Source organism: Saccopteryx bilineata, chromosome 4 (assembly GCF_036850765.1).
Source record: "Saccopteryx bilineata isolate mSacBil1 chromosome 4, mSacBil1_pri_phased_curated, whole genome shotgun sequence".
NCBI lineage: Eukaryota > Metazoa > Chordata > Mammalia > Chiroptera > Emballonuridae > Saccopteryx > Saccopteryx bilineata.
This window is the reverse complement of record NC_089493.1, coordinates 164,734,983-164,753,925: the sequence shown is the minus strand read 5'-3', so window position 1 is coordinate 164,753,925 and position 18,943 is coordinate 164,734,983. Positions and strand designations below refer to the sequence as shown.

Here is an 18,943-nt window from a genome sequence, read left to right as displayed (position 1 = left end):
GAGGACCCAGGTTTGAAACCCCGAGGTTGCTGGCTTGAACGCAGGCTCACCAGCTTGAGTACAGGGTTGCTGGCTTGAGCGAGGGGTCACTGGTTCAGCTGCAGCCCCCCCCCCCAATCAAGGCACATATGAGAAAGCAATCAATGAACAACTAAGGAGCTGCAATGAAGAGTTGATGCTTCTCATCTCTATCCCTTCCTGCCTGCCTGTCCCTCTCTGTGTCTCTTTCGTTAAAAAACAAACAAACAAATTCAGAAGGAAAAAAAAAAAGCAAAACACAATGACCAAGCAGCAGCACAATTTACAGAAAGCACAGTCAGACCCATACCCAACTTTAAGTACTGGGATTATGTAACATAGATGGGAAAACAAATGATTACTACATATTGAGCTTGAAAATATCTTCAGAGAACAGCAAAGTGTAAAAAGTACATATTGCATTTAGAAAAACAAATGCATATTGCTTGGCCTGTGGTGGCACAGTAGATAGAGCACTGACCTGGAACACTGAGGTCACCAGTTTGAAACTGTGGGCTTACCGGGTCAAGGCACATATAACAAGCAATCAATGACAGCTAGAGTGAAACTACTTCTTGTTCCCCAATCCCTCCTCTCTCTGTAAAATCAACAAATAGTTCTTTTTTTTTTTTTTTTAAGCAAGAGAGAGGAGGAGACAGACAGGAAGGGAGAGAGGTGAGAAATATCAATTCTTCCCTGCAGCACCAGTTGTTCATTGATTGCTTCCTCATCTGTGCGTTGATTGGGGAGAGGGGGCTTCAGCAGAGCAAGTGATCCCTTGCTTAAGCTAGTGACCCTGGGCTTCAAGCCAGCAACCTTTGGGCTCAAGTCATGTCTATGATTCCATCTTTAAGCCAGCAACCTCGGAGTTTTGAATCTGGGTCTTCAGCATTCTAGACCTTTGTCCTATCCACTGTGCCACTGCCCAGCCAGACAATAACTAAAATCTAAACAAAAGGTACTCATTCTCACAAGTGAGTTGCCCACTCAGGCTTTCCTGAGTGTATTCCTGCACGGCCAATAAACCCTTGCTTTGCTTGCTATACTTTGTGTCTTGACTGAATTCTCTCTCTCAAACAAGACAAGAATAATGTTTTTGTCACTTCACCGGTAACATCTTTGTGGTACCGTGACTTGGATCTCCTCGTTACTGATGGGAAACCAATCCTACATTCCTCAGGACTCACCCCTAGGATGTATCCATAAGAACTGGTCAAAATTTGCCTGGCCTGTGGTGGTACAGTGGATAAAAGGTTGACCTGGAACGCTGAGGTTGCTGGTTGGAAACCCTGGGCTTGCCTGGTCAAGGCATATGGGAGTTGATGCTTCCTGTTCCTCCCCCCTTCTCTCTCTCTCTCCTCTCTACAATAAATAAACAAACAAACAAAGTAAGTAAGTGCATAGTAGGAAAAGAAAGTGAATAGTTGATTGGGAAAAGCGACAATAAGACTTCTAGATATAGAGGTATCATGACATAGGTAAAAATGTAATAGGTTTGGCAGCCGATTAGATACAATAGAAGAACTGGAAGATAAAAAGGGTTCAAGCAGGCCTTGGCCGGTTGGCTCAGCAGTAGAGCGTCGGCCTGGCGTGCGGGGGACCCGGGTTCGATTCCCGGCCAGGGCACATAGGAGAGGCGCCCATTTGCTTCTCCACCCCCCCCTCCTCCTTCCTCTCTGTCTCTCTCTTCACCTCCCGCAGCCGAGGCTCCATTGGAGCAAAGATGGCCCGGGCGCTGGGGATGGCTCCTTGGCCTCTGCCCCAGGCACTAGAGTGGCTCTGGTCGTGGCAGAGCGATGCCCCGGAAGGGCAGAGCATTGCCTCCTGGTGGGCAGAGCATCGCTCCTGGTGGGCATGCCGGGTGGATCCCGGTCGGGCGCATGCGGGAGTCTGTCTGACTGTCTCTCCCCGTTTCTGGCTTCAGAAAAATACAAAAAGAAAAAAGGGTTCAAGCAAAGTAGGGAGCAGACTGGGAACTACCAAGTTCCAGAAGAACACCACAAATGGGGCAAAAGCAGGATCTAATTATTCCAGAGCTGATGAAAAATATCAACATGTTTAAGCCCAAGAAACATACAAATCACAATATAAATATATATATTATAGTAAAACTACAGAATATCAGAAAGTTCTCAAAAGCTCAAACAAAAATCAGCAGCTTTTCAACAATAATGAAAAGCAAGACTACAACAAAGAAAAAGCTACAACCCCAGAATGTTGCAAAAAATAGTTTTCAAACATAACTAGAAATTTTCCATCCTTATAGTCAGGAATAGTTAGAACTACAAGAATTATGGGATTCTTTTATTTATTTATTTGTTTGTTTGTTTATTTATTTATTTAACAGAGACAGAGAGTCAGAGAGAGAGGGATAGACAGGGACAGAGACAGGAATGGAGAGAGATGAGAAGCATCAATCATTAGTTTTTCATTGCACACTGCAACACCTTAGTTGTTCATTGATTGCTTTCTCATATGTGCCTTGACCGCGGGCCTTCAGCAGACCGAGTAACCCCTTGCTCGAGACAGTGACCTTGGGTTCAAGCTGGTGAGCTTTTGCTCAAACCAGATGAGCCCACGCTCAAGCTGGCAACCTCAGGGTCTCGAACCTGGGTCCTCTGCATCCCAGTCCAACGCTCTATCCACTGTGCCACTGCCTGGTCAGGCAACTATGGGATTCTTTTTTTTATTTTTATTTTTTTATTTTTTTGCATTTTTCTGAAGCTGGAAACAGGGAGAGACAGTCAGACAGACTCCCGCATGCGCCCAACCGGGATCCACCCGGCACGCCCACCATGGGGCCACGCTCTGCCCACCAGGGGGCGATGCTCTGCCCATCCTGGGCGTTGCCATGTTGCGACCAGAGCCACTCTAGCGCCTGAGGCAGAGGCCACAGAGCCATCCCCAGCGCCCGGGCCATCTTTGCTCCAATGGAGCCTTGGCTGCGGGAGGGGAAGAGAGAGACAGAGAGGAAGGCGCGGCAGAGGGGTGGAGAAGCAAATGGGCGCTTCTCCTGTGTGCCCTGGCCGGGAATCGAACCCGGGTCCTCCGCACGCTAGGCCGACGCTCTACCGCTGAGCCAACCGGCCAGGGCTAACTATGGGATTCTTGAAGGTAAATGAATCTAACATTTATGGGCTTGGTATGGTTAAAACTACGTAAAATATATTATTTTAAAGAAAAATTTTATAATAATTTTTTTTATGATTTTAATTTATTGTGTTGCCCTGGCCGATTGGCTCAGCGATAGAGCGTCGGCCTGGCGTGCGGGGGACCCGGGTTCGATTCCCGGCCAGGGCACATAGGAGAAGCGCCCATTTGCTTCTCCACCCCGCCCCCCTCCTTCCTCTCTGTCTCTCTCTTCCCCTCCCGCAGCCAAGGCTCCATTGGAGCAAAGATGGCCCGGGCGCTGGGGATGGCTCCTTGGCCTCTGCCCCAGGCGCTAGAGTGGCTCTGGTCGCGGCAGAGCGGCGCCCCAGAGGGGCAGAGCGTGGCCCCTGGTGGGCGTGCCGGGTGGATCCCGGTCGGGCGCATGCGGGAGTCTGTCTGACTGTCTCTCCCCCTTTCCAGCTTCAGAAAAAAAAGAAAAAAAAAAAAAAAGAAAAAAAAATTTATTGTGTTTACATAGATTCAAGTGTCCTACTGACTATATCTCTCCTCCCCACCCCCGTGTTCCCTTCAGCCTTCCCTTTGTCCCCTCCCCACAATGCCTTTCCCCCTTCTCTCCATGATTTGCTGTCCTCTATAATAATTTATTTAAGCCCAAACAACAACTGCTGGGGAAAAATTGTAAAATAAATTCGGAAAACCTCAAATGCTTAAAACTACTATATCTTTAATAAGATTTAATTTTTTTTCTTATTATGATTGGTCTACTCAGGTTTTCTACCTCTTTGGTTAATTATGGTGATTTATATCTCACTAACATTTTATTTTCTCTAGAATTTCAATTCTGTTATAAAACGACAAAGACTGTAATTTGCACAGAATGACTTCTAATTTTTTCTGCTTCATAGCTAATTTGATTTTATGTTCCTCTTTTCCTTGATTAGGCCTACCATGAATTTAGAAGAAAAAAAAAAACTCCAGCTTTGCAATATGCAGAACAGTGAGTGTACTAAATTAATATATGTAAGAGGGGGATTGTTGTGTGTTTTCATGGTTCACAAATGCAGAGAATCTCTAAAAAGATATAAAAGAAACTGAAAAGCAAATTATATCTGATTAGAGATTTGTATCTAAGAATATATAAATAACTATTGCAAGTCAATAATAAAATCACAACCAAGTTTAAAAACACGCAAAGGATGGAATAGACAGTTCTCCAAAGTACATATAAATGGCCAAAAAACACACGAAGACATCCTCAACATTATCAACCATCGGGAAATGCAATCAAAACTACAACGATCCCTGCCCACATTGCTAAATTGGTTAGTGTCCTCTGGAAGCACACAGGTTGCTGGTTCAATCCCCAGTCAGGGCACATACAGGAAAATATTGATGGTCCTGTCCCCCCCCCTTCCCCTTTCTCTCTCACTAAAATAAATTTTTTAAAAATCCACAATGAGCCCTGGCCGGTTGGCTCAGTGGTAGAGCGTCGGCCTAGCGTGCAGAGGACCCGGGTTCGATTCCCGGCCAGGGCACACAGGAGAAGCGCCCATTTGCTTCTCCACCCCTCCGCCGCGCTTTCCTCTCTGTCTCTCTCTTCCCCTCCCGCAGCCGGGGCTCCATTGGAGCAAGGATGGCCCGGGCGCTGGGGATGGCTCTGTGGCCTCTGCCTCAGGCGCTGGAGTGGTTCTGGTCGCAATATGGCGACACCCAGGATGGGCAGAGCATCGCCCCCTGGTGGGCAGAGCGTCGCCCCTGGTGGGCGTGCCGGGTGAATCCCGGTCAGGCGCATGCGAGAGTCTGTCTGACTGTCTCTCCCCGTTTCCAGCTTCAGAAAAAAAAAAAAAAATCCACAATGAGATACCACTGTACACTAGAATGGCTGGAAAATATATATCTACACAAAGACTGTTACATAAATGTACCTATATTAACAGTATTATTATTATTATTTTGTTTTGTGGCAGAGACAGGGAGAGTCAGAGAGAGGGACAGATAGGGACAGAGAGACAGGAAGGGAGAGAGATGAGAAACATTAATTCTTTGTTGCGGTTCCTTAGTTGTCCATTGATTGATTTCTCATATGTGCCTTGACAGGGGGGGCCCTCCAGCAGACTGAGTGACCCCTTGCTAGAGCCAGCGACCTTGGGCTCAAGCTGGCAACCTTGGGGTCTCGAACCAGGGTCCTCCACATCCCAGTCCGACGCTCTATCCACTGCACCACCACCTGGTCAGGCACAGTATTATTTCTAATAACCAAAAAGCAAATGTGACCCAAAAAAACCCAGATGATAAATAAATACAATGTGGTATGTCCATACAATGGAATATTACTCAACAATAAGAAAGGAACGAAATACTTGATAGATTATATCACGAAGGACCACAGATGGCATGACAGCTAAAGAGTATGTTGTTTCTTTTTAAGGGTAATGACAATGCTCTAAAATGGATTGTGGTGATGGATGCACAATTGTGAATATACTAAAAAACACTCTACTGTATACTTTAAATGGGTCAATTGTGTGGTATGTGAATTACAGTTCAATAAGAGCTATTAAAAAAAATAAGAATAATGGTTGCCTACAGGGAGAATTAGGTGGTTAGCGATATTTTCGCTATATCTTTTGAGTTTTGAATGGGTTACCTGTTAAATAAGTCAACTTTAACAAACAAAACCCCTGCTCTTGATTTTATTGCTCTTTTCTACTTATTTTTATTAATTTCAGTTTTCACACTATTTTGCCTTTTCTTTCTTTTTTGTGTGTGACAGAGACAGAGAGGCAGGGAGAGGGTCAGACAGGAAGGGAGAGAGATGAGAAGCATCAATTCTTCGTTGTGGCACCTTAGTTGTTAATTAATTGCTTTCTCATATGTGCCTTGACCAGGAGCTACAGCAGAGTGAGTGACCACTTGCTCAAACTGGTGACCTCATGGTTTCGAACCTGGATCCTCTGCGTCCCAGTCCGACACTCTATCCATTGTGCCACTGCCTAGTCAGGATGTAAAAATTGTTATTAAAATTCAAATAAAGTCCTCTTCTGTCTCCTCTTTTATTAATCTGACTCCACAGACACCATCTTTACTTACTCTGAACTCTACTTTGAACTACTGTGATTCTTTAACTTTTGTATATATCTATGCATATTTTAGCATACTAGTTGTCTCTTCAGCAGTTAGTGAGAAACGATGAAGAAATTTTGGGGGCCCCTCACTCTGGCTGGGTAGCTCAGTTGGTTAGAGAGTCATCCAGATACACAAAGGTTGTGTGTTCAATCCCTGCTCAGGCACATATAGGAATAGACTGTTGTTTTTGTCTGTCTTTCTCTTCCTTCCTCTCTCTTTAAAATCAATAACTAGCCTGACCAGGCAGTGGCTCAGTGGATAGAGCATTGAACTGGGACACGGAAGATCCAGGTTTGAAACTCCGAGGCTGCCAGCTTGAGCCCAAAGATCGCTGGCTTGAACAAGGGCTCACTCACTCTTGAGCAAGGGGCTGTTCACTCAGAAAGCAATCCGTGAACAACTAAGTAGCTGCAACAAAGAATTGATGCTTTTCATCTCTCTCCCTGCCTGCCTGCATGTCCCTCTCTCTGTTGCTTAAAAAAAAAAAAAAAATCAACCAATGAATGCATAAGTAAGTGGAACAACAAATAATATTTCTCTCCCTTCATCCCTTTCTTTTTCTTTTCTTTTTTGGTCTTCACGGTTTTGTGTTTTTTTTGTATTTTTCTGAAGCTGGAAATGGGGAGAGACAGTCAGACAGACTCCCGCATATGCCCGACTGGGATCCACCTGGCACGCCCACCAGGGGCGTTGCTCTGCCCACCAGGGGGGGGATGCTCTGCCCCTCTGGGGTCGCTCTGTCGCGACCAGAGCCACTCTAGCGCCTGGGGCAGAGGCCAAGGAGCCATCCCCAGTGCCCGGGCCATCTTTGCTCCAATGGAGCCTCGGCTGCGGGAGGGGAAGAGAGAGGCAGAGAGGCAGAGAGGAAGGAGGGGGAGGGGTGGAGAAGCAGATGGGCGCTTCTCCTGTGTGCCCTGGCCGGGAATCGAACCCGGGACTTCGCATGCCAGGCCGACGCTCTACCACTGAGCCAACCGGCCAGGGCCGGTCTTCATGGTTTTTTTATAAATGTTTTCATTTTACTGATTTAAGAGAGCGAGAAAGAGAGGCAGGGAAAGGAACATTAATCTGTTCCTGTCTGTGCCTTGACCAGGGATTGAACACGGCAACCTCTGTGCTTCTGGACGATGCTCTAATCCAGGGGTCAGGAACCCATGGCTTGCGAGCCAGATGTGGCTCTTTTGATGGCTGCATTTGGCTCACAGACAAATCTTTAATAAAAAAATAACGTTAAAAATATAAAACAGTGCTTGCTTTGGCAGCACATATACTAAAATTGGAACGATACAGAGAAGATTAGCATGGCCCCTGCACAAGGATGACACGCAAATTCGTGAAGCGTTCCATATTAAGTAAGTAAATAAATAAATAAAACATTCTCATGTATTACAATCCATTCATTCCCTACCGTTCATGTTCATGGTTGCGGGTGGCTGGAGCCAATCACAGCTGTCCTCTGGGACACCAAATTTTTTTTTTTTTTTGTATTTTTCTGAAGCTGGAAACAGGGAGAGACAGTCAGACAGACTCCCGCATGCGCCCGACGGGGATCCACCCGGCACACCCACCAGGGGCGAGGCTCTGCCCACCAGGGGGTGATGCTCTGCCCCTCCGGGGTGTCGCTCTGCCGCGACCAGAGCCACTCTAGCACTCTAGCGTCTGGGGCAGAGGCCAAGGAGCCATCCCCAGCGCTCGGGCCATCTCTGCTCCAATGGAGCCTCGGCTGCGGGAGGGGAAGAGAGAGACAGAGAGTAAGGGGGGGGGGTGGAGAAGCAAATGGGCGCTTCTCCTATGTGCCCTGGCCAGGAATCGAACCTGGGTCCCCCACACACCAGGCCGACGCTCTACCGCTGAGCCAACCGGCCAGGGCAAGGGACACCAAATTTTTATTGGATAATGCGTAAGGTCCACGGGTCGTATGGCTCTCATGGAATTACATTTTAAAATATGTGGTGTTCATGGCTCTTTCAGCCAAAAAGGTTCCCGACCCCTGTTCTAACCAACCAAGCCAAACAGCCAGGAAACTTGGGCTTCCTCTCTTTCTAAAGAAATAAATTTAAAAAAAAACTTTTTCCCCCCATCAGCCTGTTAAGTAATGACTGCAAGTATTAAGCTCTAGACCCTACGGGCAAGTTATTTTACCTCTCTGTATCTAAGGTTCCCCATCTATAAAATGGATAATAGCCTGACCTGTGGTGGCACAGTGGATAGAGTGTTGACCTGGAAAGGCTGAGGTCGCCGATTCGAAACCCTGGGCTTGCCTGGTCAAGGCACATATGGGAGTTGATGCTTCCTGCTCCCTCCCTTCTCTCTCTCTGTTTCTCTCTCTCTCTTTTCTAAAATGAATAAATAAAATTAAAAAAATAAAAAAGTTTTATAAAATGGATAACAATAGTACCTAAGCAGAGAGCCTGGCACATAATAGTATAATCTATCTTGGAGTTTATTAAATATTTTGAGCATTTAAAGGTTTTTAGAGGAAGGTATTAGGTAAAAATCACATGTTCAAAAACCTGTTGGAGTGAAATGTCACAGAAAAATCCTAATCAAAGACTATAACCCTAAACTACAGTATAACAAAGGTGATGAGGTAAAGGTAAGAGTAAGGATTGCTCAGCACTACCTATCATCACTACTGATAAAAACTAAAGGCACATTGGAAACACCATCATTATTTATTAAAAAACTGACACTAAAAAATAAGCAGAGGCATTCAAACTTCTGAACACACCATCCAATGTGGTAACCACTGGTTACATGTGACTAAATTTAAATGAATTAAAATTCGCCTGACCAGGCGGTGGCGCAGTGGATAAGAGCGTCAGACTGGGATGCCGAAGACCCAGTTTGAGACCTCGAGATCGCCAGCTTGAGCGCAAGCTCATCTGGTTTGAGGAAAAGCCCACCAGCTTGAGCCTAAGATCGCTGGCTCCAGCAAGGGGTTGCTTGGTCTGCTGAAGGCCCGCAGTCAAGGCACATATGAGAAAGCAATCAATGAACAACTAAGGTGTTGCAACGCGCAATGAAAAACTGATGATTGATGCTTCTCATCTCTCTCCGTTCCTGTCTGTCCCTGTCTGTTCCTCTCTCTGACTCACTCTCTGTCTCTGTAAAAAATAAATAAATAAAAATTTAAAAAAAATCAATACAATTAAAAATTTAGTTTTTCACTTGCACCTGTCACCTTTCAAGTGCTCAATAGACGCAGTTGCTTAGTAGCTATCTTATTGGGCAGCACAGCTCTAAACAATGAGAAAATGAAGGGAAAGAAAAAGATTGAATTACTGGAACTAAACCTTAGGCTATATCAAATGTAAACTCTTAAGGCACCTGTGCACTAGGGTGGTCCAGATCACAAAGGCAGTAACTAGGACAACATTAATCTTGGACTGAGTTCAAAACCCAGATATGTCACTAAGCATCAATAGGTTCCTTGATGTCACTGAAATCACAGGCAGAGCATATATAAACTCTGGACAACTTGGATTTGAATTCCAGCTCTTATTAACTGTGGAACATTTAGCAAGTTATTTCACATCTCTCATTTGTTATTTTTAGTAGGTAGTACTTACCACTTAAGAGACATCAAAGATTAAATACTTGTAAAAGCATAGAATAACATCTGATATTTCTAAGTGCTATACATGTGCCTAATAAAATAAAAATAACCTATCAAATTTATATCCTCAATTTCAAAATGTGCAAGATAAAACTTGCTCCACTTATTTCACGGTTGTTATGATAGTAAATGTAAAAATAGCTTGTAAATTACAAGAATATGCAAAAGCATAAAAGGAAAAGTGGCAGGGGCTTTCCTTATTTTTCATCTTTTCATCTCCCATAATATCTATGAAATTGCTAACAGTGGAGTTTCTATAAATGTTTATATATTTTATTAACACTGGAGCATTACATTCTAGAGTCATAAAGGGGTAAACCTGAAAATGCAGAGTACTTATTGAAAAGATTAAAATCTACTATAAACTTATTCTGCCCCAAATAGGATAGATATTATCTACCTTAATTTGAGCTCTTAAGAAACAATATGTAGCCTGACCAGGCGGTGGCGCAGTGGATAGAGCATCGGACTGGGATGTGGAGGACCCAGGTTCGAGACCCCGAGCTCACTAGCTTGAGTGCGGGCTCATCTGGGTTGAGCAAAGGAGCTTACCAGCTTGGACCCAAGGTCCCTGGCTTGAGCAAGGGTTGCTTGGTCTGCTGTAGCACCAGGGTCAAGGCACATATGAGAACGCAATCAATGAACAACTAAGGCAGGGGTCGGGAACCTATGGCTCACAAGCCAGATGTGGCTCTTTTGATGGCTGCATCTGGCTCGCAGACAAATCTTTAATAAAAAAATGTTAAAAATGTAAAACATTCTCTGGCCCTGGCCGGTTTGCTCAGTGGTAGAGCATCGGCCTGGCGTGCAGAAGTCCCGGGTTCGACTCCCGGCCAGGGCACACAGGAGAAGCGCCCATCTGCTTCTCCACCCCTCCCCCTCCTTCCTCTCTGCCTCTCTCTTCCCCTCCCGCAGCCGAGGCTCCATTGGAGCAAAGATGGCCTGGGCACTGGGGATGGCTCCTTGGCCTCTGCCCCAGGCGCTAGAGTGGCTCTGGTCGCGACAGAGCGACCCCAGAGGGGCAGAGCATCGCCCCCTGGTGGGCAGAGCGTCACCCCCCCTGGTGGGCGTGCTGGGTGGATCCCGGTCCGGCGCATGCAGGAGTCTGACTGTCTCTCCCCGTTTCCAGCTTCAGAAAAATACAAAAATACAAAAAAAAAAAAAAAAAAAAAATATATATATATATATATATATATATATAAAACATTCTCGTGTATTACAACCCATTCATTTGCTACCACTCATGTTCATGGTTGCGGGTGGCTGGAGCCAATCACAGCTGTCCTCCAGGACAACACCAAATTTTTATTGGATAATGTGTAATGTACACGGGTTGTTGTATGGCTCTCACGGAATTACATTTTAAAATATGTAGCGTTCATGGCTCTTTCAGCCAAAAATGTTCCCGACCCCTGAACTAAGGTATCACAACGAAAAACTGATGATTGATGCTTCTCATCTCTCTCCGTTCCTGTCTGTCCCTATCTATCCCTCTCTCTCTGTAAAAAAACAAGACTATGTAACATACTATAATAAAAACAACCATGCTTCCAAGCCTTTTAACCATTACAGTGAGTCTCCATCGCCTAATTCCCATTCCTTAAAGAAACATATAAATATGCTATAATTCTTGTAAAGTTACCTATTTCCATTTGTGATAGACACACTGGAGGAAAAACAAGTTTTGTTTAAGTTCCTAATTAACAAGTAGCATAAACAGGCGAATTTGTCGAATATCTTTTTTTTGTGTGTGTGTATTTTTCTTAAGCTGGAATCGGGGAGGCAGTCAGACAGACTCCTGCATGCGCCCAACCGGGATCCACCCGGCACACCCACCAGGGGGGATGCTCTGCCCATCTGGGGCGTTGCTCTGTCGCGACCAGAGCCACTCTAGCACCTGGGGCAGAGGCCAAGGAGCCATCCCCAGCGCCCGGGCCATCTTTTGCTCCAATGGAGCCTCGGCTGCGTGAGGGGAAGAGAGAGACAGAGAGGAAGGAGAGGGGGAGGGGTGGAGAAGCAGATGGGCGCTTCTCCTATGTGCCCAGGCCAGGAATCGAACCCGCATGCCAGGCCGACGCTCTACCATTGAGCCAACTGGCCAGGGACGAATATCTTTTTCATAAACCAGAAATAGAAGCATAAACTGTAAACACTGGGAATCTCATTTAAAATCCTTACAGAGGCCTTTTTCTTATCTGTCAACACAACCTGCAGCTGATGAAAATTCAAAAGCTATTTAATGAAAACTCAAACCAACACCTGATCAACTGCTCAAATGTAATTTGTGAAAAATCATTCCAAGGTACACATTAACCATCACACGCAAAATGGGAATTGTCTTTTGTTAAATGCCAAAAGCTGTCAGCTGTCACACTCTCTTAGGGCAAATTGGATGCCAAATTCTTTCTAGAGATTGTGGTTTCTGTGAGATTATGGGGCGGCAAAGGCAGAGAAAACAACAAAAGGAAGCTGAAAAGGCCCCTTTTTGGAGTCACTAGAAAATACTACTGCTGGCTGCTTCAAGAAATATTTTGGGGAAAAAAAAACTTCCTAAGCCCTATATTTTGGTGGTGGTGGCAAGTGAGCACAAAGTAGTTGAGACAAATTGAAAGTAAGGTGACCAGAATCAAAGAATGGACGGGCCCTTAAAGATAATGTGGCTCAAAACCCTCCAGGGAAGTAGGGATTCCCAGAAACAAAGGTTCTCCTATCTGAAGCATGGGATACAAAATTACTACAACTAAGGAGTATCAGAAAGCGAAGGAACGGAAGAAAGGGAATCAGAAAGGTATAAACCGGTGATCCATTGCCGAAAAGTTCCTTTAGGACGCTCGCCAATCCGCAAGTCCCTCTGCCCTTCTCTCCCCTCATCCCAGATTCGGAGGGAGCGCGCACGCGCAGCAAGTAGGGGCTGCGCATGGCGACGCGCAGGCGTAAAGTGGGGAGAAACAATGAGCTTTGTTACCGAGGCGGCCAGGAGGGCAGGGGAAAGGGCACCAGAGGGGTGTCTGTGAAGGGACTGGAAGGAGTGTGGTGTGTGGTGTGTGGTGGGTGGAGGGTGGAGGGTGGAGGGTGGAGGGTGGGGCGGGGGACGCGAAAGGTGCCATCCCGGCAACACTCGCGCGCCACTGAGGGCCCGGATAAAGTGCTGCGAGACCCAAATCATAAATAATGACAATGAGAAAAAAGCGACGGCCATTTCTTAGAGAAAAAAGATTAAGTCAGTCAAGCCGATCTCTCCTATTCGGCTGAAAGAGACAAAAAATAAATAAGACGATACAGGGCTAGGTGATCAACTACCCGGGGGACCCTAGGCCCTTCAGTCGTCGCCGAGGTACTGTTCCCTCCAACGCCGGGGCTATTGCACCCTTTTGTGGTCTGCCCGAGGGAATCCCTCACCCAGTGCACGGCAGCGGGGACCGCAGCCAACGAATCCGGTCGGCCTCCGCGATCTCCACAGGCAGCGCCGCTCCCCCGCTCGACGTGCGCTTCGTCCGTCGCCTCCCTTCTCCAGTCTAAACAAACACCCCAGTCCGGAAGTGACTTAACTTCCGCCGCCCTCGGCCACGCCCTCCCGTTCTGTCAGCGCGGCCCTCCAAGGCCACTAGAGAGCGCGAGAGAACGCGCATCCTCCAAGTCTCGTTTCCCTGGCTGCACAACTGTGCAGGAGTAACGGCCTTTTTAGCGTACCCTAGCGGCTGCCAGGTGTATTCTGAGACTCAAGTGTGTGCCAACTAATCCCCACACATGCCGGTCTTTCGAGCATGATGGGATGCAGTGCGTGGGGAAGCTGGGCATTGAAGTCCTTGAAAGAATACACGGACTTGGACTTACCTTCTCGCAGATCTTTTTATCATGTAAAATACAGGTGGTGGGCAAAATAGGTTTACAGTTGTGAGTACACCAATTTATTCTTCTATTATTTATTATTGTATTTCTTATTATTAATCTACTTTTGCCTATCCCTACATGTAAATCTTCTGACTGAAACACTCCACATACACATCTTCCCGAAGACACTGGATATATATATTATATATAAAGACATAAGGATATTCATAGCTATAATTTTTTAAAAACCTAGTAGGGAATAGTTTAAATGAATTTTTTTAACTAAGTTATTAAAAAGATGTATATTCATTGATGTAGAATATCCTTAAATTTAAAAAAAAGCAGGCTATAAAACAGCATTTATAATCTCTAAAATTATATATAGGCGTGTGGGTAGAAATGCAAATATTTTACAAAATAGCAATATGTATAGGTCGTCAGATTTTTTTTTTTTTTTCTGAAGCCGGAAACGGGGAGAGACAGACTCCCGCTTGCGCCCCACCGGGATCCACCCGGCACGCCCACCAGGGGGCGATGATCTGCCCCTCCGGGGCGTTGCTGTTATGACCAAAGCCACTCTAGCGCCTGGGGCAGAGGCCAAGGAGCCATCCCCAGCGCCCGGGCCATCTTTGCTCCAGTGGAGCCTAGGCTGCGGGAGAGGAAGAGAGAGGAAGGAAAGGGGGAGGGGTGGAGAAGCAGATGGGCGCTTCTTCTGTGTGCCCTGGCCGGGAATCGAACCTGGGACTTCTGCACGCCAGGCCGAGACTCGACCACTGAGCGAACCCGCCAGGGCCGGTCGTCAGATTTTGAAGGACTAAATTATCTGAATGTCTATGAAACCTTGAATTTTTAAACAGGAAAAAAAAAAAATCACTTGAAGTCTAACAAATGTTTCTGTAGTAGTTTGATATAGCCCTCATCCCTATGCTCACTTTTTTTTTAAAGATTTATTTTAGAGAGGGGAGAGAAAAAGGGGAGGAGCAGGAAGCATCAACTCCCATATGTACCTTGATTAGGCAAGCCCCCTACCCTATGCTCACTTTCATCATGTATGAATTATGCACATCCCAGTATTACTGAGTCTTGAATTAGGGCCTAGAACTGTGCGGGCAAGTTGTTATCCCTGCTCTGAATATTTACAATTCAGATGAGGAGATAAACGTGTACTATGTGCCAGCACTTACAGACACTGAGAATACACAAAGCAGTAACTGGCATAATCTTTTCCATGGAAAGTAATTGTAGTAAACTTTAGATTAAAAATAAAAAAATACTGGTGATGATGTGAAACTGAAATCCTTGTGCATTGTTGGTAAGAATGTAAAAATGGTACAGCTGTTAATGGAAAACCGTATGGGGGTTCCTGAAAAAATTAAAATTAGAGTTACCATGATCTAGCAATTCTACAACTGGGTATATATCCACAAGAACTGGAAGTAGGGTCTTGAAGAGGTATTTATACATCATACTGTCATAGCAGTCTTATTGACAATAAATACTTCAAATATGGAAGCAAACCAAGTGTCCTTTAATGGATGAATAAGTAAAATGTGGTATATACTTACAGTGGAGCATTGTTCAACCTTTAAGGAGGGAATTCTGCAAAACGTACATCACAGATGAAAACTTGACAACATTGTTAAGTGAAAAAAGTCACAAAAGATGTGACTTATATGAGTAGTCAAAATCATAGGTAAATTGTAATAATGACGGTTTCATAGGGCAGGAAGTGTGTTTACATTTCAAGATGAAGTTATAGGGAAGGGTGACAGTGATGATTGTACAATGTGATCAGGTTACCACCTAAAAATGGGTAAGGTAAATTACAAATTAGAATGCAGATACAGATTTTTAGTTTCTTTGCGAGAAAACAAATATTCTTGAGACAGAACCCAAGATCATAAAATATTTGAGATGGCCTGACCTGCAGTGACGCAGTGGGTAAAAGCATCGACCTGGAACACTGAGGTCACCAGTTCGAAACCCTGGGCTTCCCCGGTCAAGGCACATATGGGAGTTGAAGCTTTCTGCTCTTCCCTCCCTCTTCTCTGTCTCTCTAAAATGAACAAATAAAATCTTTAAAAAAAATATTCAAGATGTCCTGCTATCAGAGTGATGTGTTTATAGACCTTTGTCTACTATACCCAACAGTTTGCCCCATCTCCTTTAAAGATTTTTTAGAAAGACTTCTGTGAAATTGACTGACAGGGAGAGAGGGTGAGAAACATCAACTCATAGTTGCTTTCACTTTAGTTGTACATTGATTGCTTCTCATGTGTCTTGACCAGGGCCAAGCCAGTGACCTTTGGGCTCAACCCAGAGAAAACGTGATGAACCGCACTCAGAATCAGTGACCTCGGGGTTTCAAACTGGAGACCTCAGCATTCAGGGGTTGACACTTTATCCATCACGCCACCATTGGTCAGGTCAGATTGACCCTTTTCCATTTCATATTTTCTGTTGTAAATTCTGTGGAAATTATAAAATTTACTAAGAACTCTAAGTTCAAGGAAAGGCTAGAGCTAAAAATTTTAAGATAGATCTAGATCTTTTAAATCTTATTACCTTCAGAACCTTCTCATCCAGAATGTTTTCCATCTAATCTGAAATAATTTATCATCTTCAAACATTTACCTAATCAGTAGCATCATTTTTTTTTTAAGAGAGGAAATCTGAATATTTAATTGGGAGGGAGAAGAGGAAAGAGCCACACACAGATTTTCAAGATTTTGGTGTTGAGAATGTTTTGGGACAACAGCCAGTGGAAAGCAGTTTCTAAAATTCACACACTGCACTGAGAATATTTGTCCTTTGATTCCCCCCCCCCCCAAGACCATTTGAAGTACCTTAATTACCTCTGAAATACTACACTATTCTTTGAAACTTCCCGGAGAGGACACATGGGAACCAGTACCAAGTAGCATGATAGAAAATGCTTCTTGCTTGACCTGTGATGGCGCAGTGGATAAAGCGTCGACCTGGAAATGCTGAGGTTGCTGGTTTGAAACCCTGGGCTTGCCTGGTCAAGGCACATATGGGAGTTGATGCTTCCAGCTCCTCCCCCCTTCTCTATCTCTCCTCTCTAAAAATGAATAAAAATTTTAAAAAAGGAAAATGTTTCTTCTTTTGGGTATTACTCAAAATGTTTGATCTGAGGGGAGATCCTCAAATATCAGAGTTCTAGGTCCTAGGATCCTTCTCCACATAGAAACCCAATTCAGTCTGTACCTGACACTTTTCCTTGACCTCCTTTCGTATAAGTGGTCAGATAGCCATTGAAAAAGTGCCTCCTGGCCAGGCCACAGCACCCATAAACGTACTGGCCCATCACAGCCCTGGTATATGTGAGCTATGCAGTTTCAAAATGCTGATAGAGCCCAATTCCCATCTGTCAGGAGTCCAAGTGCAGTCTCAAAGTCTGAAGCCACGATTCATCCCAGAAAACATAACTGACTTAAGAACTTTAATCAAGCTCTAACCAGCATTAGCAAGTTAACTGTACCTGAGTAATCCGTAAAGATTTCTATTTAACTGTTCATTTGAAACTTCAACAGACTATTTTCATTAGCTCCTACTGTTGTGACTGAGTGCTGTGACAGCCTGGCCTGTGGTGGTGAAGTGGGCGTCAACCTGGAATGCTTAAGTTGCTGGTTTGAAACTCTGGGCTTGCCCCATCAAGGAACATGTGATGAGCGGTCAATGAACTAAGATGAACCAACTATGGGTTGATACTTCTCACTCCACACACGCTATGTAAAATCTTAAAAAAAAAAAAAGGTATGACAGCTTGATTTGTGGCAGTGCAGTGCATAAGGCAATTACCTGAAACACTGATGTTGCTGATTCAAAACAAGCCGGCAGTGAACTGAGTTGATAGCTCTCTCCCCCTCTGTAAAAATAAAATCTTAAAGGCCCTGGCCGGTTGGCTCAGCGGTAGAGCGTCAGCCTGGCGTGCGTAGGACCCAGGTTCGATTCCAGCCAGGGCACATTAAGAGAAGCGCCCATTTGCTTTTCCACCCCCACCTCCTTCCTCTCTGTCTCTCTCTTCCCCTCCCACAGCCTAGGCTCCATTGGAGCAAAGATGGCCCAGGCGCTGGGGATGGCTCCTTGGCCTCTGCCCCAGGCGCTAGAGTGGCTCTGGTCTCGGCAGAGTGATGCCCCGAATGGGCAGAGCTTTGCCCCTGGTGGGCGTGCCGGGTGGATCCTGGTCGGGTGCATGCAGGAGTCTGTCTGACTGTCTCTCCCCGTTTCCAGCTTCAGGAAAATACAAAATAAATAAAATCTTAAAAAAATAAAATGTGCACTGACCAGGCAGTGGCACAGTGGAGTGTGTCACCCTGTGACACTAAGGACCCAGGTTTAAGACCCAAGGTCACCCAAGGGCTTGAAGCCCAAGATTACTGGCTCAGCTGGTGTCCCCTATCAAGGCACATATGAGAAAGCAACAAAGAATCAATGCTTCTCATCTCTCTCCCTTCCTGTCTGTCCCTACCTCTCACACTAAAAAATAAAAAGGTAACATTAGTCAAGAAGAAAATGCGGGAGGGGGGGAACCCTGACCAAGGAAAATAATGAATTCCTAAGACCTGCTCCTTCATTGTTATGTCCAACTCTAATAAATCCCCCCATATCACTTTTTAAATGTTCTAAGCAAGGGAAAAAAAGTTGACTTTGGAAAACAGTATCTAGGGTTCTAAAATGGGGTCTTCACTGATTTTAAAGAAATGCTTTCTTTGCACAGGCCCCCAAGTGGTGATTGCTGTTTGTTTTCCTTAGTTTTAGTTTTCAAACAGCAAAACCAGTACTTTAAATAATAGTATCTAAACCAGGCATGGGATTACAAATGCTGAACTAAAACACTTGTTCAGCTACAGGAAAGGCAATTTCAAGTGCCACCTCTAGCCTAACCAAGCGGTAGCACAGTGGAGAGAGCATCAGCCTGGGATGCTGAGGAACCAGGTTTAAAACCCTGAGGACACTGCCTTGAGCAAGGGGTCACTGGCTCAGCTGGAGCCCCCTGGTCAGGGCAGATATGGGAGGGGAATCAATGAATTAGTAAGGCCCCACATTGTAGAACTGATGCCTCTCATCTCTCTTCCCGTCTGTCCCTATCTGCCCTTCTTTTTTTTTTTTCCTGAACTTGGAAACGGGGAGAGACAGTCAGACAGACTCCCGCATGCGCCCGACCGGGATCCACCCGGAACACCCACCAGGGGCGATGCTCTGCCCACCAGGGGG

At 45.3% G+C, this 18,943-nt stretch overlaps 1 protein-coding gene and 1 non-coding gene across 3 annotated transcripts in view; one reads left to right on the top strand and one right to left on the bottom strand.

Moving 5' to 3' along the window:
* Nucleotides 1-13,403, bottom strand: part of PAIP2 (poly(A) binding protein interacting protein 2) — a 33,456-nt gene extending 20,053 nt beyond the window's left edge. The window contains exon 1 of one of the 2 annotated variants that reach the window (XM_066272661.1): nucleotides 13,274-13,403. The gene's annotated coding sequence lies outside the window, so the exon portion shown is untranslated. The remainder of the gene's footprint in view (nucleotides 1-13,273) is intronic. The other variant, XM_066272663.1, reaches the window with a different exon arrangement.
* Nucleotides 7,502-7,608, top strand: LOC136336918 (U6 spliceosomal RNA). Its single transcript, XR_010731652.1, has one exon. It is a non-coding gene; the product is annotated as a U6 spliceosomal RNA (small nuclear RNA).
* Nucleotides 13,404-18,943: the final 5,540 nt, after the last annotated feature.